This window comes from Mastomys coucha, unplaced genomic scaffold, assembly GCF_008632895.1.
Source record: "Mastomys coucha isolate ucsf_1 unplaced genomic scaffold, UCSF_Mcou_1 pScaffold13, whole genome shotgun sequence".
Lineage (NCBI taxonomy): Eukaryota > Metazoa > Chordata > Mammalia > Rodentia > Muridae > Mastomys > Mastomys coucha.
In genome coordinates, this window is record NW_022196895.1 from 70,654,051 (window position 1) to 70,674,145 (window position 20,095).

A 20,095-nucleotide genomic window follows, 5' to 3' on the forward strand; every position below is an offset into this window, starting at 1 on the left:
TCTGTATATGTGTGTGACTTGGATTAAATTCTCATTTAAAAATTATATATATATATATATATGTGTGTGTATGTGTGTGTGTAAAACAAGCATTTTAAATAGCAACCATGTGGCTCGCCTTCATCTTGGTTGGTGGCCTCATTAGAATGTAAGTGGCCACATGGCTGGTGACCTCATTAGAATGTAAGTGGCCATATGGCTGGTGGCCTCATTAGAATGTAAGTGGCCGCATGGCTGTCAACCATCCTTGCTAAGGGTAAAGAGCGTATGTCATGTGACTTCATCATTTTCATAGCCTTGGTTGTTGCTGTTAAACCGATGAATCTATTCTTTGCCTAGTCTTCAAGCCAGCAGAGACCCAGGAACAAGGAGTTTCGCCTAAGTAAACAGTAAGTGCATCTCTCAATGTGTGAAAATCAGGCGCCAGGACTCACCTAGCAGCTGCTACCTACTTCAAGATAACGAGGGCTGACATCTGGTTACTAGTCTCAGAGAAGAGATTACAATGTAACCTTTTACTATTCTTTCATTTAAAGGAACTTGCTTTACAATGACAGCTCCCAGTAATCAACCACCTGGGACTTGTGTGAATAACTGGATAGAAAAAAAGATGTAAAGTTTTTGTAAGGTCTGAGAATATGGAACCTTAAGTTATGAGGATCTAAGAACATGTTTTAGGGTCTAAGAAGGTGTTTTAAGGTGTGTAAGTGCAAGTTATGAAGGTTGAAAGATGTGATGTTTAAATGGTAATAAAGTATATAAAAGGAATGAAAAACCGCTGTAGATTCTTCTCCCTCTCTGTGCTACTGTTGTATTAAGACTTCAGAAATTCAGAGTTTTAACATTAACCAGTGGAGTTCTAATAAGCTATTAATCTAGCTTTGATAAAGCACTGACTGTTATCATAGCTACAAGCTCAAGATTTTAAATTGCCTTTGTTGTCTTCTAAGTATAGACTTGGACGTGCCCTTCATGGTGCTAATCTGTCTAATGTATATACATCTCGTCGTCTGGCTGGAGGGAAGAACTCTTTCACAGTCTGTATTCATACTGAAAATCAAGGTCAAGTGAGCATTTTTTTCTGTTCCATGGAAGGTTTCTGTCTTCCCTGAGCTTACCTTAAAGAATACTCATGCTTTAAAACCCCAAATCATTTCCCAAGTTCTAATACTGCATTTCTACAATGTGGGTTTCAGGACAGATTACAAACAGTAATGCTAATATGTCTAAAACATATCTTTTTTTTTTTTTATAGGCTTCAGGGAATCTACATGAATGTACCTTTCATGGGTCAAATGGACTCCAGACAAGTACCCCTGCCAATCAACAGCCAGTTCTGCACCTTGTTATAGTAACTTATTCATCTAATGTAATTGTCACCTCTGAGGCTTACTGCCTCAGTCAGCTAACCTAGTCCTCCTAGTCCTAAAAGCTTCTAGCCTCTATACAATCTACTCTAGGCATAGAATGTTTTCTGTCTCTGAGACTTACTACTGAATAAGCTCACCCTTTCCTAGTTTTTTCTGATCTGGCTGGCTAGTTCAGCTGTTCTGGCTCAAACTCCTCTCTAAGCTGACTGATTCAATCTGGCTTCTCTCTTAGCCTCTTGACTTTTTGCTCTGCTTGGCCTCTAACTCTGGCAATCTGCTCTAACCTTCCAGCTACTTCTCTAGCTTGTCCTGTCTTCACTTGTCTTCAGTCTGTCTCTGTACAATTCTCCCAGTAAAACTGTGTCCTTCCTTCCTTCCTTCCTCGTCGTCCTCCTCCTCCTTCTTCCTCTCTCTCTCTCCTCTCTCTCTCTCTCTCTCTCTCATTTCTCTTTCCTCTCTCTTCTGGTGAGAGCTGGACACAATTCTATTCTGTCAAATGTTTCTCTGATTCATTCTTTGTCTGCCACTCAATTAGACCTCACTTTTAAACATGGGTGCTTCCTTCTACATACTAACTCTATCTTCCTTGTTTTGCATTAAAGGTGTATACTAAGGCCATGTCTATATTCCAGCCAGAGGGACTGAAGTCCTGTGCTAAGGGCTCAGCCACAACTAGAAACAGGTATTTTCAGTAAATAACACAATCTTGGGGTTCACAGTGTGATCAAATATCCTGCAACACCACCTATAGCTTATTCTGGGGTTGGAACCTCTGTTTCCCTGGTTTTGGACCCCTCTTCCCTAACTACCAGGACCATAGGTCTAAATGTTTCAAGTGTATACCTATACATATACATATGTATACCTATACCTATACCTATCTCTATCTATCTATCTATCTATCTATCTATCTATCTATCTATCTATCTATCTATTCAGGACAGGTTCAAAGTGGCTAGCCCTAGATGGTCCAGCCTCATAGACAGCTTGAACTAGGCCTGCACTCTCCTAACCCCAGATGATCCTACAGAGCCTGGACAGTCAGTGAAACAGCCAGCTCTCCCATGACTTGGACAACATTCCTGCTTTCTTAGGTCCCCAAAGATGTCATCCTTGCTCCCAGACAGCAGAAAGCAGTCTAAAGAGCATGGCACCCTCATCTCTGCCTCACCAGCGTCTCTTCCTGCTTCCTCATCTTTTAAAACAAATAAAGGGGAGGGGGATGCTAGCAATCAGGCATCTCCACCAGCCTGCCCACAGGGAGGGCAGCAACTTATGTCACCCACTGCCACTAGGTGTACCAGGTGCACCATGTGTGGGGCATAAAAGCCCCCCACCCCAGATCTCTCTCTCTTCTCATTCCCTGTCCCTCTGTCTCTTTCTCTCCCTCTCCCATTCTGTTTGTCTGCCTGTCTGTCTCCATCTCTCCCTCACGACCCTACTCCAAGATGGCTTTTCACGCCCCCACTTCCCCAATAAACCTATCTCACTAGATCTATTGAGGGTTATAATTTCTTAGCAGCATACCTTGGTACGGGCTAGTCAAAGGTACCCCCCTCCTTTGCTGCATTATCCTATAAATATCACATAAATATTATCAATATCCTATGAGTTTGAGGCCACACATCAAGATCCTCTTAAAAACAACCATGCAAACGAACTAAAAGTCTTCTAAAAGCCATTTATTATACATTAGTTCTTACACTTGGCAGGGTCCCCCACCCCTTCCCCTTTCCACTGCACCGTCAGGACCTACTGTACCCTATGGTTCCAGATGTACTATATTTGGAGTAATGTCCAGAAAAGATCTGTTTATGGTACACGCACAGGGGTGGCCAGCAGCCATGGTAGGGAGAGCAGAGCAGGCTGGGAACCTGTGACCAGGAGCCTAAGGCCACTGTGACCACCTGCTTTCAGAAGCTTGGCACAGGAGAAACAGCCTCCAGGAATGTGGAAAACTGCTTGGAGGGTGGAGCTCTAACTTAGAGTACTGGCTTCCAATAGAGCAGAGGTTCTCAACCTATGGGGTCTCGACTCCAGGGAGTGTCAACGACCCTAGCACAGGGTTGCCTTAGACCATTGGATACGACTGATATGTACATTACGACTCATAACTAGCAGCATTGTAGTTATGAAGTAACAATGAAATAACTTTACGCTTAGGAATCACCACATCTGAGGACTGGTTGGTTGGTCGGGGCGTTAGGAAAGGTCCGGGAACCACTGGAATAGAAGGACTGGTTCTCGGTTGCAGTCAGGACTTTGTCCTAGATGGGTTTATTTTAAGAGCTGTCTGCCAAGCCAGCTTCTAAAGAGCCAAAGCACCGGGGGCTGCTGCTATGGAAAACATGACTTTCCTGGGGGATTAAGATGCCCTCCCAGGCTCGCAGCTACGTAGCTCAGAGTCACCATCGTGGATTCGGATTTGTGCTCCGCTGAAACCAGGTGCAGCTCCCGTCGCCTGGCCTCTCTGAAGCAGACACTCACACAGACTGTGTTGGCTGCCACAGTGGATGTCTCCCTTTCGTCTGTCTAGCCTGGACTGTCTTCCAAACTTCGCAGACAGTTTTGGGAAGCCATGCACATTGCCAGGGACAAGAGAGGCTGGGGGAGGGGAGCCCCGCGGTGGCGGGTGTGCTCCAGCGTAGCCCAGCCAAGCCGTTGCTGCCCGCTGCCTTCCAAGGGCTGCCAGACCGGTTTTCCTACCCCACCCTCATCAGATCAGGAGATTCTTCCAGCCAATAGGAGGCTGGACCCCAGTGACTCACACCCTCTCACCCCGACACCCCTCAGCCCATGGTCACTCAGCAGATGTTTGAGGACCACTTGAAAGCCTGGCTCAGGGTCACTATCTAGTCCAAGGTTCTTGCTTCGCTTCAGATTCCTAATTTGGCTTTGGCTTGAAGGCAGCATCATTTTACAACCTACCCACCCCGAACCTGGGGCTCAGCCAGGGCTGGCCATCTGGGGGTGGCCTTAAGAGATGTTGCCTAGGAACAAATCTAAGGGCTCCTCCCTTCTGTCTTCCCTTTAGGACATTCATTTTCCTGGAATTCCCATCAGGGCATTGATGTGCGGTGGTGGAGTGCAGAGATGAGAAACGACCCTACGTTGCCTGAGCTCTGCCCTGGAGCCCAAAGCCAGTTGGGAGCTGCAAAGGAATTGTACCAGGTTCCAGACTTCTAGCTCCCCCGGATGAGGACTAAGCCAGGAAAGACTGGTTCAGTCCGGGGTTAAATCTGGCCCTTATTCCTTCAACCCAAGATCCACTGTTTATTTAATATTCTTCAAATTAGTTCTTGTTTTCTTATTAAAATGGGAACTATATCAAAAATGAAGGAGAATCTGTGTACCCTTCACCCATTTTCAGCAACTGCCACAACAAGAGGCACATTTAGGATTTCTGGAAGTGGGAAGTGCTGTGTTGTAGGAATTCCTTACCTTCATGTGGTTACTGCCTCTTTCCCATTCCCAGGTCAGCTGATAAGTCAATGAGAAGTCTGACGGTTGATCATGGATCAAACAAACCAGAAATAAACAAAATCAACCAGGAAACAACTATGTCTGGAACAGAAATTGCTAATGTTTTCAATACCCACAGAATGTTTTTGCAATTTTCTTTTTTTGTCTTTTTTTTTTTTTTTTTTTTTTTTTTTTTTTTTTGGTTTTTCGAGACGGTTTCTCTGTATATCCCTGGCTGTCCTGGAACTCACTCTGTAAACCAGGCTGGCCTTGAACTCAGAAATCCATCTGCCTCTGCCTCCCAAGTGCTGGGATTAAAGGTGTGCACCACCACTGCCCGGCACTTTTGCAATTTTCATCCCACTGGCCTGCATGTTTGAAGGGTTTTTTGTTTTGTTTTGTTTTTTTGTTTTCCCTGCCAAATTTCATCTGTCGATGTTTGCTCCACTTAAACAATTTGTTTTATTTTTGCAGCTGTTTTTAATGTGTGTGTATGTGTGTGTGTGTGTGTGTGTGTGTGTGTGTGTGTGTGTGTGTCTGTCTGTCTGTCTGTCTGTTGAAGTCCACTTGAGGACAACTCTGAGGAGCAGGTTCCCTCCTTTCACTGTGTGCTTCAAGGATCAAACTCAGGGTGTCAAACTTGCAGGACAATTGTCTCCCCAGTCCTCTTTCCATCTTCCATCCCTCTCTTCCTTCTTCAGTAAACTGAGAACTAACCACAGTTTGTGTTCTGGCATTTATAGCAGCATTATCCACGATGCACGAAATAACCCATGCTCATCAAGGGATGAATGAGTAAGCTGTGGTATATCCATGTAAGGGAATAGAATTCAGCCCTAGAAAAGGAACAGTGGACTCTGACATGCTCTCAACATTGATGAAATGTTCAGGTCTTATTTGCACTAAGTAAACTAAGCCAGAACAAAGGGACAAACACTGTGCTGTTTCTTGTATGTGATATATCTAGAAAAGTCAAATCCATGGCTGGGACCAGGGAAATGGAGCACTATTATTTAATGAGGAAAGCATCTTTCTATGAGATGATGAAGCTCTAGAGATAGATGGTAGTGGGTGTTCAGGGTTGTGAATGTACCTAATGGTAACATTGATGAACTATTTTATGTTTATGGTTGTAATGGGTGTGTACTTAAAATGGCTTGATTTTTAAAAATTGTGTATACATGATCACATGTAGGGAGTGTGTGTGTGCAGAACTCAATCTGGATTGGGATTCAGAGGTGAGCCTGGGGAGAAAGAGATAGCACTTTTTAAAAGAAGTAGTTTTTTTTCCAGAAATAATAGTTTTGAAAAAGCAAATAAAGGATAATTTTCAAAGAAATTTCATTCTTTATTATTCTACAGACTTTAAGGTGATTTATGGAGACTGTGCAGTTCCAAGGTGGAAAGCACTCTGGCCAATGCTGCAGAGGAGAAGCAAAGCCAAGCACGTGGTATTCACAGCCACTCAGATGCTGTGGCATTCACAGCCTCTCAGACCCTGTGCTGTGGAGGCACTCACTAGGCGTAGCTGGCCCACAGCGAAGGGATGGACTGTGAGACGCTGGCTTTTCCCTTTCATTTTTTCCATTTCACTACAACAGTCACACTGTTTTTCGTAACTTTTGGAGAGGTCTACAAAAGAACCTAAAACACTTAATTTTAAATAATATTTAATAACAATAGCCAATTCCAAGTGACTTAAAGCCACTGGAGGATTTTTTTTTTGTTAAAAGGCTTTCTAGCTCTTTGAAGTGGGGGAAAGAGGAGAAGATACAGAGGAGAGATGAGGTCAGTACTGAGATCAGGGTAAGATCACAGGACTTTAAATGAGTTCAGATCTATTAAAAAAAAAAAAAAGATGAAAAAGTCAGAACTTTTAATTCCAGCAGTGGGGAGACTGCGGCAGGCGGATCTCTGTGAGTTCAAGGCCAGCCTGGCCTACAGAGCAAGTTCCAGAATAGCCAGGGCTACACAGAGAGACCCTGTCTTATGAACAAATCAAACAAGTGAAAAGGGCCCAGGTCCGTTATTGATATATATAACCCAGACCAAACTTAGCCTGTGGCTCTTGGGAAAGACCCAGAAACCTGGGGTTGGTTGGGACCATCAGGACACCATAGCGCCTGCTTTCTTAGCTCTGGCCTCTCTACAGTCTTCAGGGAGCCCACACTCTGCTGACACTCGGCCCCTGAGATGCCCCTGGCAGTCTCCTTGCATCCCCAGTCTTTCTTCAGCCTCGACACAGGGAACCCTGTCTCCAAAGAGTCAGGAAGCCTCTAGGAGATGGCGGGACTGACTGTGACCGTGACCCATAGGAGATTAGCAGGGTGCAGTGCTGGGGTTAGGCTCAAGTTTCTGGGGAAATGTCAAGGGCCATAGAGCTTTTTTCAGTATGACCCTCACACTTCTCTCTCCTACTCTAGGAGAAGGAGCGCATCATGAAGGGCAGCCTCTACAGGAGCAGCAGGCACAGGGATCCCACCCATCCCCTCAGCATGTGGCTGGTGGCTGCAGGCTCTCATCCTCCGAAGAAACAAGTAAAGCCTGCTCCTACTTCAGCAGATACCCTGGCACCCAAACGGATGACCAAAGGTCAGTTGTGTGCCACACTTCACAAGTGTCAACATGGGACTTGACTTGCGTTGTACTCAGTGGCCTCAAGATACCGGAGAAGCCCGGAGATGGACATTTTCAAGAGCTTGTAGAGCCAAGAAAGGCTTTCCAAAGGGCTCCCAAACAGATTATAATTTTCAAGGTAGAAGAGGACAATCTAAGCAAAAACAAACAAACAAAAATGCCAGAGCTAAGTCCTTCAGCACAGACTTTCAAAGCTGCCTTAGTTGGATTGTAATTACAGCCCGGCTTTGGCTAAGTTATACTTTATGGTTGCATTTCCCAACTGGAAATTTCCCAGTGCGATGACACACTTCCTTCTGGGAGTTTAAGAGGAATGTAGTTCACTTAAAAAAAAAAAAATCAAACCGGTTTAGAGTCATTTATTTTATACACTTGAGTGTTTTGCTTGCATGCATGCATGTGTATCATATGTATGCCTTGTGCCCACAGAAGCCAGAAGAGGGCATCGGATCCCCTGGAACTGGAGTTCCAGATGTTTGTGAGCCACCATGTGGTGCTGGGAACCAAGCCGCTGTCATCTGCAAGAGCAGCCAGTGTTCTTCACTGCGGAGCATCTCTCCAGCCTCTTAGTTCTTATGCAAACTGAGAGACACGATGCTGCTTCACGGGCTGTGTTAGCCTTTGGAGTCTGTAAGACTTGGCTGACCTCTCTTCCTCCAGCTGTTCTAAAGCTTCCTGTTCCTTCTCTACTGCTTTAGAACACACTTTATTCTCCAGCTCCTAATCAGTTTCCAGATTGGTCGCACTCCACCTTTTAATAGCTCCTTAAGAGCAACAAATACGAGACAAAATTGCGAGTTCCCCATACTATCACTTTTGATTTGCCCTTAACGGGACTTTATCACTCCACTCCGGAGACCTTATTGCCTCTTTACTGAGGTCCTTATTTGCCCTTAACGGGACTTTATCGCTCCACTCCGGAGACCTTATTGCCTCTTTACCGAGGCCCTTTCTTTTCGTCCCACCTTACCTGGGAACTTACCAGTCGGCTGCCCTGTCTGCAAGGAGTTCTGAGCCGTAGAAGATGTCCCTGTATGGGCCACCCCTTGTCGCCGCCTCACCGACCAGCGGAAATAAGGAGGCAACCACGAACTCTTCTCCAAGCAGTTTATTCAGGAACCTTGTACTTTTATTTTTCTTTCTACCTCTTTCTCTTTTCTCCCTTCTCTCTCTCTCTTCTTTCTTCTCTACCCAGCCCCCAGCACTCGTGGGTTAAATACTTTCCCTAGTCCCAATCAGCATCGGCTAGACGGCAAATCATAATAGGCTGCAGGAAATCATGCCAGCTTGCATCACAAACTGGAGACGCTCAGCTTTTCCAAATAAGGGCTTGTTTATCACAATGCTTAAGGGTGGCAGCTGCTGGCTCTCCATATCTGCTCTCCTCTCCTCTGCTCTCCTCTCTTCTCCTCTGCACTCCTCTCCTCTCCTCTGCTTTCCTCTCCTCTCCACTCCTCCCCTCTCCACTCCTCCCCTCTCCACTCCTCCCCTCTCCACTCCTCCCCTCTCCTCTCCTCCCCTCTCCTCTCCACTCCTTTTCTCTCCTCTCCTCTGCTTTCCTCTTCTCTCCTCTCTTCTTCTCTCCTCTCCTCTCCTCTCGTGTTCCCACCTCTACACCTCCTACTTGACCACCAACTCAGACAAGCATGGCTGTCCCAATCCCTCTTGGGGTTCTTAGTTTCATTATTAAAAGAATTTAAGAATGGATTCAAACGCAAGCTCAAGAGCAATTCCATTATTAATTTAAAAAGAAAAGTCTCCAGAACAAGCAAACTCTACACTTAGCAGCTCCCCCGAGGAGGGGAGTACAGGAGAAAGGGGGAAAGCCATGCTGTTGAACACAGCATTGAAGTCAGGTACAACCCTGACTAGAAACCACACACCGGGGAGGCGAGCTTTAGAGGAACAGTAAAGAAGCCCAAAGAGTTGGAGAAACCTGAAGCATTAAGGAAACCATTCTTAGGAAAGAGAAAGAAAGAAGAAAAAGAGAAGTTATATCTTTCTGAGTAATTAAGAAAAGTGTGCAGACTTACAAAGCAGCAGTGCTTTGGCCCAATGAATTACTGTCCTAGGTAGGGGTGGGGATTCTGGGAAAGAAAAGTACCGGTATCTCATTAGAGGACTACTTATTCCACCCATCTCTTTAGAGGGCTTCAGGGTAGTCTCCCTGGCCAAGGGACTGGCCCAGCCCAACCAACATGGTGTTTCTCTACCCAGGCCAGAGATTCTATGCGCTTGACCAGAAGGAAGTTTTCTCAATGGGCCTTTATTGCTAGTGTAACAGACTATATTCAGTTTGATCTTGTCAAAAGCTTTAAAATATTTTATTATTGTGAAAAATCAGAGTTCACAGACACATAGAATATGGTCACCTCACCAGTCATGAGGGAAATGGTAAGTCTCACCATAGTGAGAGACATTGTGGCCATTACAATGACTACAACATTGTAAACCGGAAGAAAGAAGTGCTCATAGGGAGTTGGAGAAAGCAGGACCCTTGAGCTTCGCTGTAGGGTGTGTGTTTGAGCTTGGCTGCAAGGTGTGAGCTGAAATCAGGCAATGGTGTGGGCAGCAGTGTTGTGATTCCTCAGAAATGAAGCACAGATCACTCCGTCACCCTGCAAGCTAAGCTCTGAGCACAGACCCAAAGAATTCACAACAGGAATGCACGCCCACCTCTGTGTGCCGCCCCCACTAGAATAGCAGCATCGTTCCCAGCCTCAAGACACAGACTATCCAAGTGTCCAGCAACAGACGAATGCAAAGAGAATGCAGAACAGCCGTGAAAGGGGTGGAAGTCCACGTTTAAAAGAGAAACATTTGTCTGTGCATTCGTGCAAGGATTGAATGTGACAGCGTCCTGCTAAGTGAGACAAGCCAGCACAAAGCGTACTGTGCAGCTGAACTAAGATCAAAATGCACGATTCCCCATTTCAGTGGGGCTTCCTCTTCTCTGCCCTGACCTCACCTGGGGAGCCTGACCCCCCACATCCTCTACCTGAGGAATGTCACGTAGTCCTTAGCAAAATCACAGGTTCAACTCCCTTTCTGTTTTTTGTTGAACAGGATAAGAACATGTTTAGCTAGCACCTGGATCATCTCTCGGTGCAAAGGAGGCATTCGCTGGACCTAAGTCTCAGTCAATGTACGTTCCCTGAAAAACCCCTTCCCGCTCTCCAAGGTTTACATAACCCTTGTTCACCCCAAATGAAACATAAGCACAGAAGCCGCCACCCACCCACCAAGCACTCACAGATGGACCACGATCCTGCTCACTCACCGGTTCCAGGCTTCTCTTCACCCTTTCCTGCCAGGTGTGCAGAGGCACCTGGATGCCTCGAGTGAAAGAGTGGAATTTGGAACCACATGCACGGTTCTGCCAGTGGGTGGTACTAGAACAGTCAAATTCCCAGAAACAGAAAACAAAACGGTGATTCCACGTGCTGTGGGGAGTGGGAAATAGATAGTCATCCTCCAAAGGGTGCAGAGTCTGTCTGATGATAAAAGGAACCAGAGGTTGGCAGAGCAACCTCTGCATAGAGATGTGGATGTTATACAGTTTTTAAAAGTTATTTTCTGTGCGTGGGTGCTTTGCCTGTAGGTCTGTCTGTGCACCACATCCATACTTGGTACTCACAGAAGCCAGAAGGTGGAGTTATAGACGGTTGTGAAGCAACCATGTGGGTGACAGAAACAGAACCCAGGTCCTCTGGACAAGCGGCTAGTGTTCTTAACTGCTGAGTATATCTCTAGGCCAGTGTGAATGGTTTTAATCCAACTGACTTTCACATTTGAACATGGTTGTTGTGATCATAAAAAGAGAAAGAGCTATAAGAATATGTTCTGGCGAGGTGTGGGGGAAGGGGGTGCCTCAGTGGGCCCATGCCGAGGCATCCCTTCCCCCTGAGGGACTAGACACATGACTATATAGTATAGAATAGGGTTTATTTAGGGCATGGGGAGGGGAATTAAGAGGGTAGCAGAGGCAGAGGAAGGCAGAGAGAAGGAAAGAGTAGAGAAGTAGGGGCCGGCCATGACCACGTGGAGAGAGGAGGGAAGGAAATGGGGAGAGAGGGAGAACAAAGGAGCAAGAGGCAAAGGGAGAGAAGAAGGAGTAAGAGAGAGGAGGGGGCAAGCAGCCCCTTTTATAGGGCCAGGCCTACCTGGTCATTGCCAGGTAACCATGGGGAGGAGCATACCTGGCTGCTGCCAGGTATCTGTGGGGGTGGAGTTTATACAGAATGCTAACAATGGTAAGATTACATATATGAATACATACATACACCCCCCCACACACACACCACATATATATTTGGGGTTTTTATTGAGACAGGGTTTCTCTGTGTAGCCCTGGCTGTCCTGGAACTCACTCTGTAGACCAGGCTGGCCTCGAACTCCGAAATCCACCTGACTCTGCCTTCCAAGTGCTGGGATTAAAGGCATGTGCCACCACTGCCTGATATATATGAATATATTGTATTATTTATATTCCAAGCCACCATAGTGCTTTTCCAAGATAACCCTTCCTGATACTAGGCCCAAGGGACTTTCCTTTTTTAACTGCTAAGACCACGAGAGCAGCAGGAAGTTAGAACATGTCAGGGGTCTGGAAGCATTGCACACTGCCCTTACTCTTGATGCTGTGGGGTTGGGCACCCTGCTTTGTCTCTGACTGAATCATGGCCCCTCAGCCATGAGCTTCTAAGCAGCACCTAGCCTGGTACTCGTACATACCATGATTGGAAAGGAATTTTTTTTTTTTTTTTTCGAGACAGGGTTTCTCTGTGTAGCCCCTGCTGTCCCGGAACTCACTCTGTAGACCAGGCTGGCCTCGAACTCAGAAATCTGCCTGCCTCTGCCTCCCAAGTGCTGGGACTAAAGGCATGTGCCACCACGCCCAGCTTGGAAAGGAATTTTTAAAAAGAAAATAATGAAACCCAAAAGCTTGTTGCTTGGTTAGCACTTTAGTATCGAGTCTCTGGGTCCTGCTGCACGAAGAGGCAGCAGAGTGGGGAGTCAGTAAACATCTGTCTTGTTCCTCTCTCCAAATGGGACCCAGGCAGGACTGCTCTTTTCAGTTCGTTCCAATGTCTGAAAAAGCCATGAACCACAACCCTACCTGCTGAGTCCCAATCCCTAGCCTGGGAAATCTTGGTCTTCAACAAGAGTTATGGAGCATCAAACTCTCCAAAGTGGAGATCTGACCATTAAACAAAAATAGGACTCTGACGTGGGCAGATCTGGTTTTAATGAAGGCTTGTTCCCAAGACCACAACCAGCCCCGCTGGGTGGGAAAGGGGGAAGCAGAACTTAGATGCCTACTTAGGAGAAACTGAGGCAGGGTCATAGCATACATATTTAGGAGGCTGAGGTAGGAGGAGCCGCCAGCCTAGGACAAAGTGGGTCACTGTCCAGGAGGAGGAAAAGAAGGTGAAGTTGGAGGGGGGAGGGGAAAGGAAAGAGTACTTTGTGTTCACACCTTCCTGCTGGTGAAAGGGAAAGGAGCTTTCCCATGGAGCTTTTTGGAAACCTCCAGAACCCAGCCACCAGCAGGACAGAACTGGGCTCAACATCGTACAGAGCAAGTTCACAGGCCCAGCTCTGGAGAGATTGTGGTAAACATTTCTGTGCTTTTAAAGTTACTAATCCAGGGGCTAGAGAGATGGCTCAGTGGTTTAGAGCACTGGCTGCTCTACCAGAGGACCTGGGTTCAATACCCAGCACCTATATGGGAGCTCACAACTCTCTGTAACTCCTGTTCCAGGAGCTCTTACTCCCTCATAAAACATGTGTGGTGAAGACTCCAATGGACATAAAATAAATAAATTTAAAGTTAGTAATCCAAGAAAAAAAATGTAGTGGTACTGTTTTGTTGTTATTGTAAATGTCTTCTAGGTACAATCAACATAACAAAGAACGTGTTTTAATGTGTACAATTTAGTAATTCTGTATGTTGTGGTATGTGTACACCTGTAAATTCAGCATCATGGTTCAAGCATGCGGCAGTGCCCAGCACCCCTAAAGCTTCCTATTGCTCTTCACACTTCCCTTCCTTCCCAAGCCCAGCTCCTGGTGACCCCTGCACTAACCTCTTTGTTTGTCTGTTGGTCACTGTAGACTGCATTGTATTTCTAGGACTTTTTATATACAGAATTACATGGTATATAATAACAAGTACATGCTTACTCTGAGCTGGTGTCTTAGGGTTTTACTGCTGTGAACAAGAACTGTGACCAAGGCAACGCTTATATGGACAACATTTAGTAGGGGCTGGCTTACAGGTTCAGAGGTTCAGTCCATTATCATCAAGGCAGGAGCATGGCAGCATCCAGGCAGGCGTGGTGAAGGAGCTGAGAGTTCTACATCTTCATCTGAAGGCTGCTAGCAGAATACTAACTCCCAAGCAACTAGGATGAGGGTCTTAAATCCCACACCCCAAGTGACACAGCAACTCCAACAGGGCCACACCTTCTAATAGTGCCACTCCCTGGGCCAAGCATATACAAACCATGACAGTTGGCTTCTCTCAGCGGCATGTGGCTATGAGGGTCGCCCACATGTCCCTCATGTGTCAGTAATTCAACCAGTCCTTTTACTGATGAGCAGTATTCCCCACATACATGCCACAACTTGTTAATCCACTTACCTGCTCATGGACATTTGAGTTGCTTCCAGTGTGGGACTGGTACCAGAAAGACTGTAGTCCTTTCCATGCCAGCATTTATGGGCATGTTCTCATTTCTCCAGGATGAATAACTCCAAGAAGAGCAGGACTATTCTGGGTTATATTCATAGTTTTTTTTGGGGGGGAGGCAGTATTTTTGGTTTGATTTTTTTTTTCCCAAAGGAGCCCTAGGGTTTCTGCCTAGACCCAGGAAGAAGTGTGGGCTCAACGTTCTGATTCCACTTTCAAACACTGAGGCAGCTTCCAGGATAGGCTCACAGAATTGCTTCCTCTGCCAGCCTTTCCTCAAAGAAAGCTTTTCATGAGGTGGGGCAGTGCAGGGGGGGTATAAAAATGGAACTCTCCTTCCAACTTTCTACCCCTCCTCTCTCATTTAGAGACAAAGAAAAGCAAGCTTGCCTCAAGCTTGTGCTTAAGGTTAATGACCTGGGTGCTGGGCCTGCATTTGCCTAGGCTATGATCCTGAGCCATGACATGGATACTTTGGGTTCACTGTCTCCACCTTCTGGGAGCACGGAAGCAGCGGGTACTATAAGACATCCCTGGTGTCCAACAGAATCATATCCCAAAGTGCCCTTAAGTGCCCATGAAGCTGGGCACAGAAGTCGTTTGAGACTGAGCAATCGAGGTGTTGCTTGAGGGTTTTCCACAGATGCTGTCTGGTTTCCGTGGTATCACATGGAGACCCTCCTCCTCCACAGGCCTCAGTCAAATGTTGTCAGAAGAGAAGGGCTGGCCACACTGTTTTTCATGGGGAAGAAGGGCTCTCCGTACATTTTTGCCTTGCCTTCTCCAAGGGAAATGAAGGCCTTTCCCCCTGGCCGCTTTGGCTGTGGACATAGAATCCTGTGGTAGTTCACATTGGCTCGTTCAACTCAAGACAAGCTATAGGTGTTGCAGCTTCCAGATCTGTCCTTCAGAGCACCCCCTACCTGGTACGTGGTATTACTTCTCCTAACCCTGGGCAAGCACCTCCTCGCTAAAATGTCATGTACCGCACTCCAGGAACTCTTGCTTAATTCTACCCAGTTCTCTGCCATTGTACCACGGCATCAGGATGCTCTCACTACTGACTTGAGCTCAAAGTTGAAAACACAAGGTTTCAGAAGCCCTTAAATTCACCCTGTTAACGAAGTCCCTAAGTGATCCCACAGCCTCCTGCCAAGGAGTTGGGGCAAGTGCTGGTTGCATGTCTCTAGCCAGCATCGACAGCTTCAATGAGGACCCCAGGAAAAAAGGTTCCACTTCTCAGAAACTCTCTCAGGAGAACCTCAGTCAACCTCCATCTGAGTAGATGTAAGAGGCAGCTGCCCAGTAATTGCAGAGATGGCTCAGCAGTTAAGCGCTGGCCGCTCCTCCAGAGGTCCTATGTTCAGTTCCCATAACCCACATGACTTATACCTCCAGTTCCAGGGGATCTTCTGCCCTCTTCTAGCCTTCATGGGCAATGTGTGTTCATGGTGTACATACATAGATGCAAGTAAAACACTCGTGCACATAAAATAAAATTAAATAAACCCAACAGAAACAAACAAACAAAATTGCAGGCTGCCACTCTGGTTCTCAACATTGTTGAAACTGAGTTTTGGCCTTTCTGAGAACCTGTGTCCCAAGGGGCCACAACACTTCTTTTTCCTCAAGTCCAATGACATAGACTTCCAAGTATTACTATAATGCTTTTAGCGCCATCCCTGGCATAATTCATTGTCTCCCAAGAACAAGGTCTCAGACCATCACAAGACAGACATGGAAACAAAGACATGGAGAGGCAAAACTCTGTGAGCCAGAGAGGAGGGGACTTGTTCGGATGTCCCTTGTTAGGACCTGGTCTGTAGGCTGGCGTTCAGATCCTTCTGCAGCAGAAGGGGCCCTCTGACTCACCTCAACATTTTCTGGTATGCCCGGGGCTCTTCTTCCCAGGAAATGTGAAAAACAATGTAGGGACTTTTCATTCAGTGTCTTACGAGACAGAGACAAAGGCTGGCAGAGGTTTCTGTTACTGTTGTCATCCCTGAAGAACTGAAAACAGTCAGTCTGCTGCCATGTGGGTTTGCTGGTCATAGGACTATCCCCACCTCCACCCCTGAGGCAGGGGCAAACTATGGATCCCGCCCACACTCTGAGACAAGGAGAGGCTATGGATTCGCCCACCCCTGAGACAGGGGCAGACTATGGATCTCCTACACCTGAGACAGGGAGAGGCTATGGATCCTGCCCACACTCTGGATAGGGGCTGGCTATGGATTCCCCTACCCCTGAAAACAGGAGCTAGCTATGGATTCCCCCACCCCGAGACAGGGGCAGGCTATGGATCCCCCACCCCTGAGACAGGGGCAGACTATGGATCCCCCACCCCTGAGACAGGGAGAGGCTATGGATCTCGCCCACACTCTGAGACAGGCACTGGCTATGGATCCCCCCACCCCTGAGACAGGGGCAGGCTATGGATCTAAGACTGACTCAATTGTGTGTAGCCTAGGGCTCCCTTAAACTTGTGACCCTCCTGCCTCCTGTGATCTAAGTTGTAATCCCAAAGGGCTGGAGTCATAGGTAACCGTGCCACCATACAGTGGAGGTGACAGGTAACTGTGCCACCATACCTCACAGGCCCATGGCACTCGCAAGATTGAGAGGACCGCTGGGCAGTGGTGGCGCTCGCCTTTAATCCCAGCACTTGGGAGGCAGAGGCAGGTGGATTTCTGAGGCGGATGGTTGAGGCCAGCCTGGTCTATAAGAGTGAGTTCCAGGACAGCCAGGGCTACACAGAGAAACCCTGTCTTGAATCCCCACCTCCCCCCCAACCCCCCCAAAAAGATTGAGATGACCATCTGCATGTGTTATAAATTGATTATAACTCAAGCCCTGAGCGTCCCACCCCCCGCCCCCTGCCCCCCAACCCAAGTCCCACTAGAGAAACATGGAATGAGGAAGGCGGAGTCTTGCGCTGGCTGTGAGAAGTGAACACAAACCCATCATTGCTGAGTCCTTCCAATCATAATCCAGCTGAAATTCCATTGCATCGCATTCTGACATGTATTCATGCAGTACTTACTCGGAACACCCAAGAGATATGTCCTGACCCTGCTTCAAGGGCTCTGCCGAGGAGACTGGGGTGAGGGTGGGGGAATCAGATCACACAGAGCATCACAAGCTCAGCTTGATCTTGGGAGCCATGAAGGGGCAGCAGAAAGGTTCATACAGGAAACACTCGGTTTCACTTCAACAAAGATGAGCACAATCCAGGAGTTCCAGAGGACTGTGAAAGTAGCCCCCGGGAGCTGCCTTGGTGGAGCAAGACCAAGCCAAGCTAAATATAAAGAAAAATGCAAGCAGCTAGACTCTAGAGCCAAGAGATTAGCATCAGTGCTTCTAACTGGGGCACTCAAGCAAAGTTTTGGAGAAGGTACCACTTAAGTTGTCTTTGATGGCCATGAGAATTCGGCTAGGCTGTGGGGAGAACGGAGGCTTCAAGATCCAGACTAGAAGCGTCAGCTGTGGGAACACCGGGTCCTGCCGACAGGCCCGTGAGGTGAAGCAACAAGCGAAGGCAGGGCCAGATGGCTGTTACATGGCACTTGGGGAATCTGTGGTCTTTTCTGTAAGATGAACCATGTTTATGTCACCCAGGGAGACCTGTTGGTAGCACACAGGTCACATGAGAGCATTGTCCACATGGGAGGTTCCAGACTGGTGCTCACCCCTCCCTACATGAGGACCTTACCCGGACTATCTCTGAGAGGACCAGAGCACCCAGGGCCTGAAGCTGCACCTGAAACCTCCTCAGGAGGAGCAGGCTAGAGAGTACAAGACCAGAGCCTGGTGATAATGAATTGATTAAATGAATAAATAAATGAATAAGAAATGGATTAACTGAAAACAGCATTAGGAAAACCCAGCCCTGCCCCAGCACTTAGCTATATTCCTGGACTTGCAAGCTCTGTCTTGCCCTTTAAGGGAGCCACAGAAAATATTCTAGCCCCTTGACACCAGTACCCTTCCTAAGATCCATTTCCTGCCAAGGCTCAATTGTCAGCTATTTCCTCAGTCCTCCGTCAACCATGCCAGGGCTGTCCCATCTCCCTTTGTTCCTCAGTTTCTCCAGCTCATTAGCCCAGAGCAGGCTGAGGACGGACAGCCACGCTGGCTCCTCCTATAGGTCCCTCCTACTCTCACTCCTCATATCCAAGGAGGCGAGACATCCTTGTCCCCTTGTAGTCTTTTTGCATCCACTGGCTTGGGACCATCTGTAAATGGAATTCCTAATTATCTGTGTCACAGTAATACAGGGACCAAAATGACGGCATACTGTGAGAAAAGTGGTTACCAATTCAATCTTCAAGCCAGCTGTGGCAACTTGAGTACTGGTGACCTTCCTAGGCTCATTTGAGGTGAGTACTTGGTCTCCAGTTAATGGACCCATTTGGGAAGGATTAGGAGGTGTGGCCTTGTTGGGGAAGATGTGTCACTGGAATGGGCTTTCAGGTTTCCAAAGATTCTCACCATTTCAAATGTGACTCTTAGATTCCTGTTTGCGGTTTGAGATGTGAGCTCTCAGTTGCTGCTCCAGCCAACACCTCTGCTACTTGCTGCCACATTGCTCCTCCATGATGGACTCTCAACCCTCTGAAATTGTAAGTCCAATTACACACTTTCCTAGGTCATGGTGTTTTGTCACAGCAACAGAAGAGTAACTAAGATCCAGGTGAGCAAAAGCCTTGCCCTCCCCCCCCCCTTTTTTTAATGAATTCAACTCTGACTCCTAGTGTCCACTCTGGATGCCCATGCTTAGCAAGAATAATACCACCACCTCAACAACAACAACAACAGAAGCAGAAAAACGCACACTTTTATGATGTTTCGTTGAGGCCGTAAGAAAGCTCAGGGTGTAGGCAGGCAGCTAAATTGAGACCTATGGAGCACTGAGAGATGGAGCACTCACAGAGCACTCATGGAGCACTTATGGTGGCTTATGTAGGGGCTGAATACCATTAAGGACTCAGAATACTTAATGAACTAACAGGTGTGGGCTGTCAAGAAAGTGTGGAGTCCAGGGGAGTTTGTGCCCCTCTGTGGCTCTTCTCAAAAGACTCCAAGGTGAAGGAGAATATGACGAAAGCATCCCCATGATTCAAGCTGGAGGGAAGGAACCAGCAACCGCCGTGGGAATGTTACGGTTTGAACGGTAAGTGCCTCCCACAGGCTCGCGCTTTGAGTACTTTTTCCCATCCAGTGACATTAATTTGGAAGGGTGTCAAACCTTTTCTAGGAGGTGTGGGCACAAGGCTGGAGAGATGGCTCAGCAGGTAAGAGCACTGACTGCTCTTCTGAAGATCCTGAGTTCAAATCCCAGCAAGCACATGGTGGCTCACAACCACCCGTAATGAGATCCGATGCCCTCTTCTGGTGCGTCTGAAGACAGCTACAGTGTACTTATTTATAGTAATAGATAAATCTTTGGGCCAGAGCAAGAGGAGCCAACCAGAGCAAACAGGGCAACCAGGGTGAGCAGAGGTCCTAAATTCAATTCCCAACAACCACATAAAGGCAAAAAACCATCTGTACAGTTACAGTGTACTCATATACATAAAATAAATCTTTTTTTTTTTTAAAGGAGGTGTGGGCATGGCTAGTAGAACATCATTAAGAGTCAGCCTTTGGAAGTGCTCGGGCGTCGCAGGGCCGGAGGCGCGGGGATAGAAGGAGCACCATGTCTGCGGAAGTCCCAGAGGCAGCGTCGGTGGAGGAGCAAAAGGAAATGGAAGATAAAGTAACTAGTCCAGAGAAAGCTGAAGAAGCAAAATTAAAAGCAAGCTATCCTCATTTGGGACAAAAGCCTGGAGGTTCTGATTTTTTAAGGAAAAGATTGCAGAAAGGGCAAAAGTATTTTGATTCTGGGGACTACAACATGGCAAAAGCAAAGATGAAGAATAAGCAGCTTCCT

At 47.1% G+C, this 20,095-nt stretch overlaps 1 long non-coding RNA gene across 1 annotated transcript; it reads left to right on the top strand.

Annotated features, from left to right (window-relative positions):
• Positions 1-3,561: 3,561 nt before the first annotated feature.
• On the top strand, positions 3,562-4,925 carry LOC116087728. The gene is made up of 2 exons (XR_004117590.1): positions 3,562-3,815; positions 4,405-4,925. It is a non-coding gene; the product is annotated as an uncharacterized LOC116087728 (long non-coding RNA).
• Positions 4,926-20,095: the final 15,170 nt, after the last annotated feature.